The 14495-nt window shown below is 41.4% G+C and overlaps 1 pseudogene; it reads left to right on the top strand.

Annotated features, from left to right (window-relative positions):
* Positions 1-143: 143 nt before the first annotated feature.
* Positions 144-14495, top strand: part of LOC110530638 — a 30585-nt pseudogene continuing 16233 nt past the window's right edge.

The raw sequence follows: 14495 nt of genomic DNA, 5'->3' as shown, positions 1-14495 counted from the left end.
TCCACGCGGTTAGGGTTCGGTAGTGAGAAGTGCCTACCTAGCCTATTCAGCTGACAGGGCCCGCATACTGTTTTATGATTCCTACCGAGGACTTTCCAGCTAGCTAGCCACGGCTATCTCCCTCTGACAACACTTCTAGCGCCATGACAACCGAACGGCAAGTATATTACATTTTCGAGTATTTTATTTTAAATGTGTCATTGTTCAAGAGGCTAACGTTAGTTATGTTTTGTCGTTTTAGCAGGTTCCCCGATGGAGTCAGATGAGGCCCCATAGAACGCTCGAGGTAAAAAAAAAAAAAACGGTTAACGTAAACTCGTACATCGCCTTGGTCCGTACAATTGCCCTTATTTTAGCGCCCCAAAAACGTAATACTTCCAGATCAACTGTAATGTCAATACCATTGTAAAGCACAATTTCTCCCCTTTCCAACAGAATCAATTACATGACCTAAACGCTGCCCGTTCCTGCATAATTCAAGCAGGCAATGAGCTCCGTCAGGTCTTTTTAAAAATGGCGGGTGGGGAAGCGAAACTAATGCGTGATCGTGAGAAGAGATGTCGTGTGGGAAAATGGCTTTTTTTCACTCGATCTGTCCAACTTATCACCGTATCGCCTCTAAAATGTAAATAAAACACTATAGAGAGTTTTTATATAATGTGTCATTACATACCTATTTGAAGGTTTGTGTCGAATTTTAATCTGTTTTTTAGGGCGGTGCTAAAGTGATCTTAGAAGTAAACAGCGGCTTTGAGAATGATGACACAAAAAATGACTAGGTATCCCCCGTCACTGTCCAGTTCTTGTTTTTAAAGGATGATAGAAGTGCTACACCGGGTGGAGAGAGATTGTAAGACAGAAATAGTTGCTTTATACGTGCTGTATGTTACGACATGACACATCAAGATGTAACGGCGGGTCAGTTTTTTTTCAACTTTTCTCCAATACTATAGAGTACTATGTCGATCAACGCTTGAATAGAAACGTAGTTCACACCCCCGATTTTGACGTCAACACAGTCGCTACAGTCCAATTAGTTTTCTTTGTAGCCTCTTTTGAATGTTGCGGTTGCGCACATTTGTACGGATTGGGGTGAGTTTACGTTAGCTGGATAGCCAATGTTACCTAACTGACTAACTTTCTAGCCAACTATCTGTCAAACTAGAATGCGCTGTTTAACTGAAAGTAAAATGCATTATTCTTGATAACTAAATAGTCTGAGGATTTTAAATGTTTTCAATAACCTCATCCCCATATTGTTAATTATCCTCTTGCTCTTTTGCACACCAGTATCTCTACTTGCACATCATCATCTGCACAGCTATCACTCCAGTGTTAATGCTAAATTGTAATTATTTCGCCTCTATGGCCTATTTATTGCCTTACTCTTCTACATTTGCACACACTGTACATATATTTTTTTTCTATTGTGTTACTGACTGTATGTTTGTTTATTCCATGTGTAACTCTGTGTTGTTTTTGTCGCACTGCTTTGCTTTATCTTGGCCGGGTCGCAGTTGTAAATGAGAACTTGTTCTCAACTGGCCTACCTGGTTAAATAAAGGTGAAACGTGTATAGCTAGGCAACGTATTGGTGACTCTAGCTAATGTTGTGCAACGTTACATTTAAAAACTAAGTTAGCTAGCCCCACTACCAAATTATTTTTGTCTGAAAATAGTTGTTGCTCAACTCCAGTAGTGATATGTAACTTTTTTTTACAGCAGTTAGCTAACCGCTTGGACAAGAAACCAATAAATCTAACCAGCACAGCTAGCTAAGTGGCTAACCACCTGTCGTCACACTTTACTATAGCTAGCTAGCTAATGTAAGTGTAGATTTTGTGCAGAAAGCCAGGTTAAGTTGTTGGGGACATGTATCCAAACAACAGTCAACCTTCGCTAGTGCTCATAAACATATGTATCTTGGGAATTTAATTCAATTGACCCCAAACTTGCCTATTTGATGACACTGAAATTGTCCCACAGGAACTGAATGAAGCCTTGGAAGGACACTCTGACAATGCAGAATGGTTCTGCCAACGAGACTAGGCCCAACTTCAACTGAAAAACTACAGCTGTAAGTCTCTTATCCTAACCCCCAACATCTTACCCAAACTTAACCCAAAAGTACTGCTATCAGTCAGACCCTAACCCCAATCCTCCTTGCATCTTCTTAAAGTATTGTTGATTACGGGCTTGTAAATAAGCATTTCACTGTTTTATTCGGCGCATGTGACAAATAAAATTTGATTTGGTCGACAAACTACTGCTCTAGCTTTTGATAAAATCTAACCTTTCTTTACCGATTTTCTGAAATTTTGAATAATTTAATTAAAGTGATTGTCTTATGTTAGTTCTATATTTTTGTCTTTGCTTCAGAAACTTAAGCTATGTTTCTCGTGTGTGTGTCTGTCTGTCTCTACAGGAGCTGTCAACAATGCCAAGAAATCCCAGCAGCTCAACCCCAGCCTTCTTCTTGCCTTCATGAGAATGGGGTAAGACTTACCTACTGTATATATGATGATGAAGGCATTCCATTGCCTTCATGAGAACAGGGTATGTGTGCAATTTGGCCCTAGCCCATGATAGCTGAGTTGACATGCATTTACTTTTGCAGCTTGTGTATTTTCTGGCAGGAATGTCTGTCTGACTTTATTTCTGTGACTGTGGGGGGGTTAAGTGCTTTGTACAACATCAGGAGATGGTACATGGGATCAGAGAGTAACCTCCCAGTGTCAATGCCACGTTCTGCTTACTTTTTTTTATACGTACATAGAGACACCACCAATTGTTGGTCATGGACATTTGGTTAAGTCATGGAGTAGGCATGATATTCCAGCTGTTAAAATGTGCATGAACCCTGCCACTCCACATCCTCCTTAAATCATTATATATGTCAAACTTAAATTGGTGTCAGTTTTTACCTGAGTTTCTATCTGTTACTGATAACAAGCCTGCCCCTGTCTCCCTCCCTTCAGAATGGCAGAGGACCACCTGAACCACTTTGAGGTGTCACATGCTGCCTTCACGAAGGGACACAGTCTGGATGGTGAGGCCTGCTGAGGGAACAAGTGGAGGGCACAGGGGCCTGGTTCCATTTCAGCACCTACATCCTTCCACTAACACCTTCCCCTAATCCCTAAATCTCAAATCGCCCCTTACCCCTATCCTTAGACACGTCATGTACAGTACCAGTCAAACGTTTGGACACACCTATTCATTCAAGGGTTTTTCTTTATTTTTACTATTTTCTATATTGTATAATAATAGTGAATACATCAAAACTATGAAATAACACACATGGAATTTTGTAGTAACCAAAAACGTGTTCAACAAATCAACATTTATTTTATATTTGAGATTCTTCAATGTAGCCACCCTTTGTCTTGATGACAGCTTTTCATACTCTTGGCATTCTATCAACCAGCTTCATGAGGTGGTCACATGGAATGCATTCCAATTAACAAGTGTGCCTTGTTAAAAGTTCATTTGTGGAATTTCATTCTTAATGCGTTTGAGCCAATCAGTTGTGTCAAGGTAGGGGTGGTACACAGAAGATAGCCCTATTTTGTAAAAGTCCAAGTCCATATTATGGCAAGAACAGTTCAAATAAGCAAAGAGAAACGACAGGCCATCATTACTTTAAGACATGAAGGTCAGTCAATACGGAACATTTCAAGAACTTTGAAAGTTTCTTCAAGTGCAGTTGCCTAAAAACATCAAGCGCTATGAAATTGGCTCTCATGAGGACCGCCACAGGAAAGGAAGACCCAGAGTTACCTATGCTGCAGAGGATAAGTTCATTAGAGTTACCAGTTTTTGCAGCCCAAATAAATGCTTCAGAGTTCAAGTAACAGACACATCTCAACATCAACTGTTCAGAGGAGACTGCGCGAATCAGGCCTTTTTGGTCCAATTGCTGCAAAGTAACGACTACTAAAGGACACCAGTAAGAAGAGACTTGCTTGGTCCAAGAAACACTAGCAATGGACATTAGACCGGTGGAAATCTGTCTAATGAAATGAGTCCAAATTTGACATTTCTGGTCCCAACCGCCGTGTCTTCGTGAGACGCAGAGTAGGTGAACGGATGATCTCTGCATGTGTGGTTCCCACTGTGAAGCATGGAGGAGGAGGTGTGGGGGTGCTTTGCTGGTGTCTGTGATTTATTTAGAATTCAAGCCACGCTTAACCAGCAATTTTAACCCAGAATTCTGCAGTGATATGCCATCCCATCTGTTTTGCGATTAGTGGGAGTATCATTTTGTTTTTTAACAGGACAACGAACCATAACACACATCCAAGCTGTGTAAGGGTTATTTGACCAAGAAGGAGAGTGATTGAGTGCTGCATCAGGTGACCTGGCCTCTGCAATCACCCGACCTCAACCCAATTGAGATGGTTTGGGATGAGTTGGACTGCAGAGTGCAGGAAAAGCAGCCAACAAGTGCTCATCATATGTGGGAACTTCTTCAAGACTGTTGCAAAAGCATTCCTAATGAAGCTGGTTGAGAGAATGCCAAGAGTGCAAAGATGTCAAGACAAAGGGTGGCTACTTTGAAGAATCTCAAATATAAAATATGTTTTGTTTTGTTTAGCAGTTTTTTTTGCTTACTACATGATTCCATATGTGTTATTTCATAGTTTTTTTTGTCTTCACTATTATTCTACAATGTAGAAAATAGTTTAAAAAAATCAAACTCTTGAATGAGTGGCTAATGAGTGTCTAAACTTTTGACTGCTACTGTAGATCTAAAACCGTAAGATATTGTTGGTGTTAGAAATGTATAGTAACTCGGTATGTAACAATTCACCGATACGCATCGGCCCCCGGTTCTAATGTTTAAGATTTAAGTGCATTGGTTTGAACCAATCCAAATTTAGTATGCATTGCTCAGAAAACCGATTCAAATATTACACATTTCCGTTTCACTGTTTTGTTTATTCGGAAAATACCTTTTAACTGTTGTGACTGAATGGATGCTTCCTCCTTTAGTTTAGTAGCCTGTCCAACTTTTATACATGTAACTGCGTATGACTGTCAGATAACAGCTGTGGGAAAAGAGCTGCTCAATGGGAGGTAGGCCTATCCCTGTTCTAATAGGATATTCGTACATCTGGCACCAGCATTCAGATGCTTGTAAAATGACTTTTGACAATGTCAAGTCATAGGTTGTCACTCAGCTAATGAAGCCTATGTATTTTGCTGGGTCCTTGTTAACAAATGTAGACAATTGTTTTTTACTGGAGTTGTATAGCCTACCAGAGAGGAAAGCAACTCGCATCCAATTGCTGATTGGGGTTTTCAATCATTCAGATTGTATTTAGAGTCACCATAAGAAATAGTTTTGCTACTTTTGCTTTTAACAGTCTGTGTAATTGGTCATTTTTACATGAACAGGGTCATTTTATAAAAGACCAATCATTTCTCGTTAGGGAGAGTTCCTGTAAAATTACAAACAGTCTAAAATCCATAGCTGCTTAATGTTAATTGGCTAAATGCCAAGCTATTGACATAGTACTAGTTTTTTCAGTCTGCAAAAATGAAGTTAATCAGTGGGTGATGGTGGTTTCACATTTTAAAAAGTTGGGGGACAAAAAGCATACATTCCTAATCTGATAGTTGGGTGGTAGATGCTCAGTCTGCCCAATTTCTCAGCTCTGGTGGCTACACACACCATTGACACACAAACTAAAAAGTGTTGTTCCTGTATTGTATCGGAGACCATGCATTTAGATGCATATCGAATCATTCATGAAAGGAGAGCTGCACATCCCTAATAGTAACAGCTCTTGGCCTCTGATAGGAATATTAACTGTATTGGATGCACCTTCCATTCTGGTCAAATGTACGGAAGTGTAAGTGGCTGTGTGTAGATTCTGCCTGCAGTAGTTGTGTTCCAACTGGGTGAGATAGGAGAACACAGTGTTCAGACTATCTGCTCCACAGGTTCAGATGACACTTTCCGAACGTGGCTCAAACGCTGTGAGGAGATGATGGGCAAGTAAGTAGGATCTGTTCTCTTAGCTCAACCACCATCTAAAGCCTAGCCACAGGCCCATCTCCCACCTCTATCTGAATTGTATCACTGTACTAACTAAACTCATCATTAGAGAAGCTGTGTGTGTCTGTGGTTGTCGTCTCAAAGGGTTTAAACAGCCTGTTTTGGATCACCGTTTTTTTATTTCACCTTTATTTAACCAGGTAGGCCAGTTGAGAACAAGTTCTCATTTACAATTGCGACCTGGCCAAGATAAAGCAAAGCAGTTCGACACATACAACAACACAGAGTTACACATGGAGTAAAACAAACATGCAGTCAATAATACAGTAGAAAAGTAAGTCTATATACAATGTGAGCAAATGAGGTGAGATAAGGGAGGTAAAGGCAAAAAAAGGCCATGGTGGCAAAGTAAATACAATATAGCAAGTAAAACACTGGAATGGTAGATTTGCAGTGGAAGAATGTGCAAAGTAGAGATAGAAATAATGGGGTGCAAAAGAGCTAAATAAATACAGTAGGGAAAGAGGTAGTTGTTTGGGCTAAATTATAGATGGGCTATGTACAGGTGCAGTAATCTGTGAGCTGCTCTGACAGCTGGTGCTTAAAGCTAGTGAGGGAGATAAGTGTTTCCAGTTTCAGAGATTTTTGTAGTTCGTTCCAGTCATTGGCAGCAGAGAACTGGAAGGAGAGGCGGCCAAAGGAAGAATTGGTTTTGGGGGTGACCAGAGAGATATACCTGCTGGAGTGAGTGCTACAGATGGGTGCTGCTATGGTGACCAGCGAGCTGAGATAAGGGGGGACTTTACCTAGCAGGGTCTTGTAGATGACCTGGAGCCAGTGGGTTTGGCGACGAGTATGAAGCGAGGGCCAGCCAACGAGAGCGTACAGGTCGCAGTGGTGGGTAGTATATGGGGCTTTGGTGACAAAACAGATGGCACTGTGATAGACTGCATCCAATTTATTGAGTAAGGTATTGGAGGCTATTTTGTAAATGACATCGCCGAAGTCGAGGATTGGTAGGATGGTCAGTTTTACAAGGGTATGTTTGGCAGCATGAGTGAAGGAGGCTTTGTTGCTAAATAGGAAGCCAATTCTAGATTTAACTTTGAATTGGAGATGTTTGATGTGAGTCTGGAAGGAGAGTTTACAGTCTAACCAGACACCTAGGTATTTGTAGTCCGAGCCGTCCAGAGTAGTGATGTTGGACAGGCGGGCGGTACAGTGCATTTGTCTGGGGTGGTGGGTGGGGGAGAGGTGCCTTGCCTCAGATCAACCCCAGTAAACATCCACACAGTTACACACACACACACATCCATGGGGTGTTGGGCTTGCGTTCAAAACAGCCATGTGACCCCCCTCCCATCATAACAAAATATACATACATACACACACACACACACGGATAATACGTCTTCAAACAGATTAAAAACTACACATATTCAATGCACACACACACCTCAGTCGTCTGTTGCCATGAGCTGGCCTTACCCTGTGAGTTACCTCCCGTCTCTTTCATGTGTATAGTGACAGTGCTTACCGCCAGTCCGCTTCTGTTTGACTCCCCCACTCACATCAAAACGTGGTGTGCACATGGCGATATCACTCACACACGCCTCCCTCTGCCTCCTCTCTCTCTAATGAAAGCAGTGAATATTATAACAGACATAACTGGTAAATACATTGAGGTTTGAATATAGGTGTAGATGGACTGGCAAACAAACTGCCTCTGCGATGTCAGGGAGGTGTGTGTCTGTGGCGCTTTCTTGCGCGTGTTTGTGTGTTCCTTTGTTCGGTTAATGTATGGGTAATTTTAAAACTGTTTGACTGTAACATTCTGTTTCCTGTCCCTTGCAGCGGCGAATCAGAAAGGAAACGAGAATAAGGTGAGTGCTAACGGGTCTTCCTACAATTATTCTATCTATCTCTGTACCATGCCTGAATCTATGTAAGTATTGCACCATGCAAAAGGGCCACAATGGAAATAAGTCATTTTCTTTATTGTGCTATCCCTGGAAATGTTGCAATTTTTATTTATGTTATATTGTGTGTATTTTCAAACTGAAATAAATCAACCAACGCAAAACGTATGACTGTATACAGTTTTTTCTGACATTCAGTTCCACTCTCCGCCTCATGGGGGCACTGTTGTTCCCAGCTTTCCAAACCTTACTTATTCTGTTCTAATTGCTAGAGTGAGCACATCCAGTAAGCCCTGTCTCTTTCTCTCCTTTTTTGTTTGTTTAAACTTTCTCTCTTTTCCTGGGATGCCTGGATGCCACAGCAGACACCACACATCAAGTAAGTATACTTCATGGTTGTATTCCAAATATCCCCCTATTCTCTATAGTGCACTAATTTTCTAATAAAATTGTATTTGTCACATGCGTGAAATAGTGAAATGCTTACTTAGAAGCCCTTAACCAACAATACAGTTTTAAGAAAAATACCCCTCCAAAAATATATAACAAATAATTAAAGAGCAGCAGTAAAATGACAATAACGAGGCTATATATAGGGTAGTGATGCACCGATATGATATTTTTGGCCGATATGCGATATTTTCCTTGCCAGAAAAACCCAATACTGATATTTTATATTTTAGGGGCCTTTTAAGCATTCTAGTACAGTGAAATAGTTAACACACAGGCACATGGATGCTGCGGTTGAAGGCACTGCATCTCAGTGTAAGTGGCGTCCCTACAGTCCCTGGTTCGAATCCAGGCTGTATCACACCCGGCCGTGATTGGGAGTCATTGGTAGGCCGTCATTGTAAATAAGAATTTGTTCGTAACTGACTTGCCTAGTTAAATAAAGGTTGCACACACACACACCACATTGACCAAAAAGTTATTTTGTTGGCATTTATGCATGTCCCCATTTACCAGTCAACATAATAATAACCTATTTATTTCACTTACTTGCTGTGCTGTTTTGTTGTTCAGTCGTTTCATTCTCATCCAGGATTTCTGTGGAACGACGTTTGGGTCTTTGCATGTTAAAAAAGATATGCGTCAAATAACACTTTGATGTGTCAAATAAGCTTGTTGACCAATCAGGACCTGAATACGACTGCACGTCACATAATAATTTAACACATTCATACATTTTTTACGTCGTTATTACACATTGATTACACTAGCACTAGAATTTCATACGTCACAATGATTCATCGATACGTATGCTATGTTGCTGGTAAAGTTGTCTCGCACCTTCAGTGCTGGTCATAAAAAAGCTGGATGGATGTAAACAATGTTCTTCCCCAAAAACATAGCAACACGACAATCTGCTAGGTGTCATTTTAGATGTTGTCATCTAAAATAACCCTAATTTATAAGGCAGTTCTTATTTGATTAATGGTGGTCGGAGCCATCCATGTGAAGCTAGCCACAATAAGGATTAGCCACAATAGTGGACTTTGCAGTTAGCCTTCAAAATAAAAGTATGGCATAATTATTTTGACGGTGCTGCTGTATATTTTTTGACACGCAAAGACCTAAACGGCATTCCATTGTATGTATGTCGTGAAGCTAACAGCAGTGACGCTATTACTGTGTAACTCTGGTAGGGAAACTTCTGGAAAAATGTGTGGCGGATGTGTTGTTACCTACTCTCACCACCTGGGGGCCTGTCAGGAAGTCATGGATCCAGTTGCAGAGAGTGGTGTTTGTTCCCAGGGTCCTTGGCTTAGTGATGAGCTTTGAGGGCACTATGGTGTTGAATGCTGAGCTGAAGTCAGCTTTCAATGAATAGGTGTTAATTTTGTCTAGGTGTGAAAGGTCAGTGTGGAGTGCAATAGAGATTGCATCATCTGTGGATCTGTTGGGTCGGTATGCAAATTGAAGTGGGTCTAGGGTTTCTGGGATTATGGTGTTGATGTGAGATATGACCAGCCATTCAAAGCACTTCATGGCTACAGATGTGAGTGATACTGGTCGGTAGTCATTTAGGCAGGTTACCTTAGTGTTCTTGCGCACAGGGACTATGGTGGTCTTCTTAAAACATGTTGGATGCTTTGCTTGTTTGATTGTTCGTCGGAGGGCATAGCGGGATTTCTTATAAGCTTCCGGGTTAGAGTCCCGCTCCTTGAAAGCGGCAGCTCTACCCTTTAGCTCAAATCAAATGTATTTATAAATCAACTCTTACATTGGCATATATCTCAAAGTGCTGTACAGAAACCCAGCATAAAACTCCAAACAGCAAGCAGTGCAGCTGTAGAAGCACGGTGGCTAGGAAAAACTCCTTATAAAGACCAGAACCTAGGAAGAAACCTAGAGAGGAACCAGGCTATGAGGGGTGGCCAGTCCTCTTCTGGCTGTGCAGGGTGGAGATTATATCAGAACATGGCCAAGATGTTCATAGATGACCAGCAGGGTCAAATAATAATAATAATCATAGTGGTTATCGAGGGTACAACAGGTCATCACCTCAAGAGTAAATGTCAGTTGGCTTTTTATAGCCAATCATTCAGAGTATCTCTACCGCTCCTGCTGTCTCTAGAGAGTTGAAAACAGCAGGTCTGGGACAGGTAGCACGTCCGGTGAACAGGTCAGGGTTCCATAGCCGCAGGCAGAACAGTTGAAACTGGAGCAGCAGCACGGCCAGGTGGACTGGGGACAGCAAGGAGTCATCAGGCCAGGTAGTCCTGAGGCATGGTCCTAGGGCTCAGGTCCTCCGAGAGAGAGAGAGAGAGAGAGAAAGAAAGGAAGAGAGAGTGAATTAGAGAGAGCATACTTAAATTCACACAGGACACCGGATAAGACAGGATAAATACTCCACATATAACAGGCTGACCCTAGCCCTCCGACACATAAACTAGCTCAGTGTGGATGTTGCCTGTAATCCATGGCTTCTGGTTGGGGTTTGTACGCGCAGTCACTGTGGGGATGACTTCATCGATGCATTTATTGAGGAAGCCAGTGACTGATGTGGTGTACTCCTCAATGCCATCAGAAGAATCCCAGAACATATTCTAGTCTGCGCTAGCAAAACAGTCCTGTAGTTTTGCATCTGCTTCATCTGACCACTTTTTTTTAATTGACTGAGTCACTGGTGTTTCCTGCTTTAATTTTTGCTTGTAAGCAGGAGTCAGGAGGATATCATTATGGTCAGATTTGCAAAATGGAGGGTGAGGGAGAGCTTTGTACATGTCTGTGTGTGGAGTGAAGGTGGGGGGTTCTTTCCCCCTGGTTGCACATTCAACGTGCTGGTAGAAATTAGGTAAAACTGATTTAAGTTTGCCTGCAATAAAGTCCCGGCCACTAGGAGCGCCACCTCTGGATAAGTGTTTTCCTGTTTGCTTATGGCCAACTACAGCTCATTGAGTGCGGTCTTAGTGCCAGCAACGGTTTATGGTGGTACACCACATCAGTTTGTAGTGGAAAACTCTCTAGGTAGATAGTGTATTCTACAGCTTATCATGAGATGTCTCGAGACTTCCTTAGATATCGTGGACCAGCTGTTGTTTACAAATATACATAGCTCGCCACCCCTTGTCTTACCAGAGGCTGCTGTTCTATCCTGCCGATACAGTGTTTAACCCACCAGCTGTATGTTATTCATGTTGTCGTTCAGCCATGTCTCGGTGAAACATAAGATATTACAGTTTTTAATGTCCCGTTGGTAGGATATACGTGATTGTAGTTTTGGCCAGAGCCCTATGGTGCCTGGTCAAAAGTAGTGCACTACATAGGGAATAGGGGCCATTTGTGACTCATTATATATGCAGGAAGGTAGGATAACTTGATCTTACACTTCAGGGCCAACCTGTACTAAGTGTGTGTGTGTACTTCCTCAGACACGACTGGTACCAGATAGACTCCCAAGTCATCGTCACCATCATGGTGAAAAATGCTCCCAAGGATGGTGTTATCGTAAATTTTGACAACAGACAGGTACACACACACATAGTCACACACAAATATAAACAAGCACGGGACACACACAGAATTGTGTCAGATAAACTCAGCAAAAAGAGAAACGTCCCTTTTTTCAGGACCCTGGTTTCAAAGATAATTCGTAAAACTCCCAAACTTCAGATCTTCTTTGTAAAGGGTTAAAACACTGTTTCCCATGCTTGTTCAATGACCCATAAACAATTAATGAACTTGCACCTGTGGAATGGTCGTTAACGTTTTATGGCTGCAGGGACAGTATTGAGTAGCCAGAGTAAACGGCCTGCTCCTCAGTACCAGTTGCTAATATATGCATATTATTATTAGTATTGGATAGAAAACACTCTGAAGTTTCTAAAACTGTTTGAATGATGTCTGTGAGTATAAAATAACTCATATGGCAGGCAAAAACCTGAGAAGAAATCCAAACAGGAAGTGAGAAATCTGAGGTTGGTCGATTTTCAACCCAGCCCCTATTGAATTCACAGTGGGATATGGTTGAAGTTGGGCTTCCACTAGATGTCAACCGTCTTTAGAAACTTGAATGAGGCTTCTACTGTGTTGTGGGGCTGAATAAGAGCTGAATGAGTCAGGTTACTGGCAGAAAGCCATTTCCTGGTCACGCGCATTTCACATGACTTTTCGTCTGAACTTTTGCCTGGACCTGCCCGCGCATCTTGAGTTTAGATTGTGTACTGAACGCGCAAACCAAAAGGTCTTATTTGGATATAAATTATGGACTTTATGGAGCAAATCAAACATTTATTGTGGAACTGTGATTCCTGGGAGTGCATTCTGATGAAGATCATCAAAGGTAAGTGAATATTTATAATGCTATTTCTGACTTCTGTTGACTCCAACATGGCGGATATCTTTTTGGGTTGTGTTGGTCTCTGAGCGCCGTACTCAGATTATTGCATGGTTTGCTTTTTTGAAATCTGTTACAGCGGTTGCATTAAGGAGAAGTATATCTTTAATTCTGTGAATAACACTTGTATCTTTTATCAATGTTTATTATGAGCATTTCTGTGAATTGATGTCGCTCTGTGCAAATTCACGGGATGTTTTGGAGGCAAAGCCAAATGTAAACTGAGGTTTTTGGATATAAATATGAACTTGACCGAACAAAACATACAAGTATTGTGTAACATGTTGTCCTGGGAGTGGTTGGAAAATCGCTGTATGGTTTTCTGTGACTAGTTGCTGACCTAACATAATGATATGTTCTGCTTTCGCCGAAAAGCTTTTTTTGAAATCGGGCACTGTGGTTGGATTAACGAGAATTTTATCTTTAAAATGGTGTCTAATACTTGTATGTTTGAGAATTTTGAATTATGAGATTTCTGTTGATTGAATTTGGCAACCTGCAATTTCATTGGCTGTTGGCGAGGGGTTCCGCAAGCGGAACGTTCCTAGACAGGTTAAAACTTCTTATGGCTGCAATCCCATTAACGGGATCGATATGACAACAGCCAGTGAAAGTGCAGGGCGCCAAATTCAAAACAACTGAAATCTCATAATTAAAATTCCTCAAACATACATGTATCTCATACCGTTTTAAAGGTAATCTTGTTGTTAATCCCACCACAGTGTCCGATTTCAAATAGGCTTTACAGCGAAAGCACCACAAACTATCATGTTAGGTCACCACCAAGCCACAGAAAAACACAGCCATTTTTCCAGCCAAAGAGAGGAGTCACAAAAAGCACAAATAGAGATAAAACTTCATCACTAACCTTTGATTATCTTCATCAGATGAAACTCATAGGACTTCATGTTAAACAATACGTGTATGTTTTGTTTGATAAAGTTCATATTTATATAAAAAAATCTGAGTTTACATTGGCGCGTTACATTCACTAGTTCCAAAAACATCCAGTGATTTTGCATAGCCACATCGATTCAACAGAAATACTCATCATAAATGTAGATGAAAATACAAGTTATACACATGGAATTATAGATATACCTCTCCTTAAGACACTAACAGCTTACAGACGGTAGGAAATTAAGGTCAGAGTTATGAAAATGTAGGACACTAAAGAGACCTTTCTACTGACTCTGAAAAACCAAAAGAAAGATGCCCAGGGTCCCTGCTCATCTGCGTGAACGTGCCTTAGACATGCTGCATGGAGGCATGAGGACTGCAGATGTGGCCAGGGCAATAAATTGCAATGTCCGTACTGAGAAGCCTAAGATAGCGCTACAGAGAGACAGGACGGACAGCTGATCGTTCTCGCAGTGGCAGACCACGTGTATCAACACCTGCACAGGATTGGTACATCCGAACTTCACACCTGCGGGTCTTGCATATCTGGTGCTGTCCATGAGGAGGAGATGCACTGCAGTACTTAATGCAGCTGGTGGCCACACCAGATACTGACACTTACTTTTGATTTTGACCACCCCTCCTTTGCTCAGGGACACATTATTTCATTTCTGTTAGTCACATGTCTGTGGAACTTGGTCAGTTTATGTCTCAGTTGTTGAATCTTGTTATGGTCATACAAATATTTACACATGTTAAGTTTGCTGAAAATAAACGCAGTTGACAGTGAGAGGAGGTTTCTTTTTTTGAGTTAATATACACGCACACACAC

This window comes from Oncorhynchus mykiss, chromosome 8 (assembly GCF_013265735.2).
Source record: "Oncorhynchus mykiss isolate Arlee chromosome 8, USDA_OmykA_1.1, whole genome shotgun sequence".
Taxonomy (NCBI): domain Eukaryota; kingdom Metazoa; phylum Chordata; class Actinopteri; order Salmoniformes; family Salmonidae; genus Oncorhynchus; species Oncorhynchus mykiss.
The sequence above is the reverse complement of the archived record's forward strand: the minus strand, read 5'-3'. Positions and strand labels throughout refer to the sequence as shown.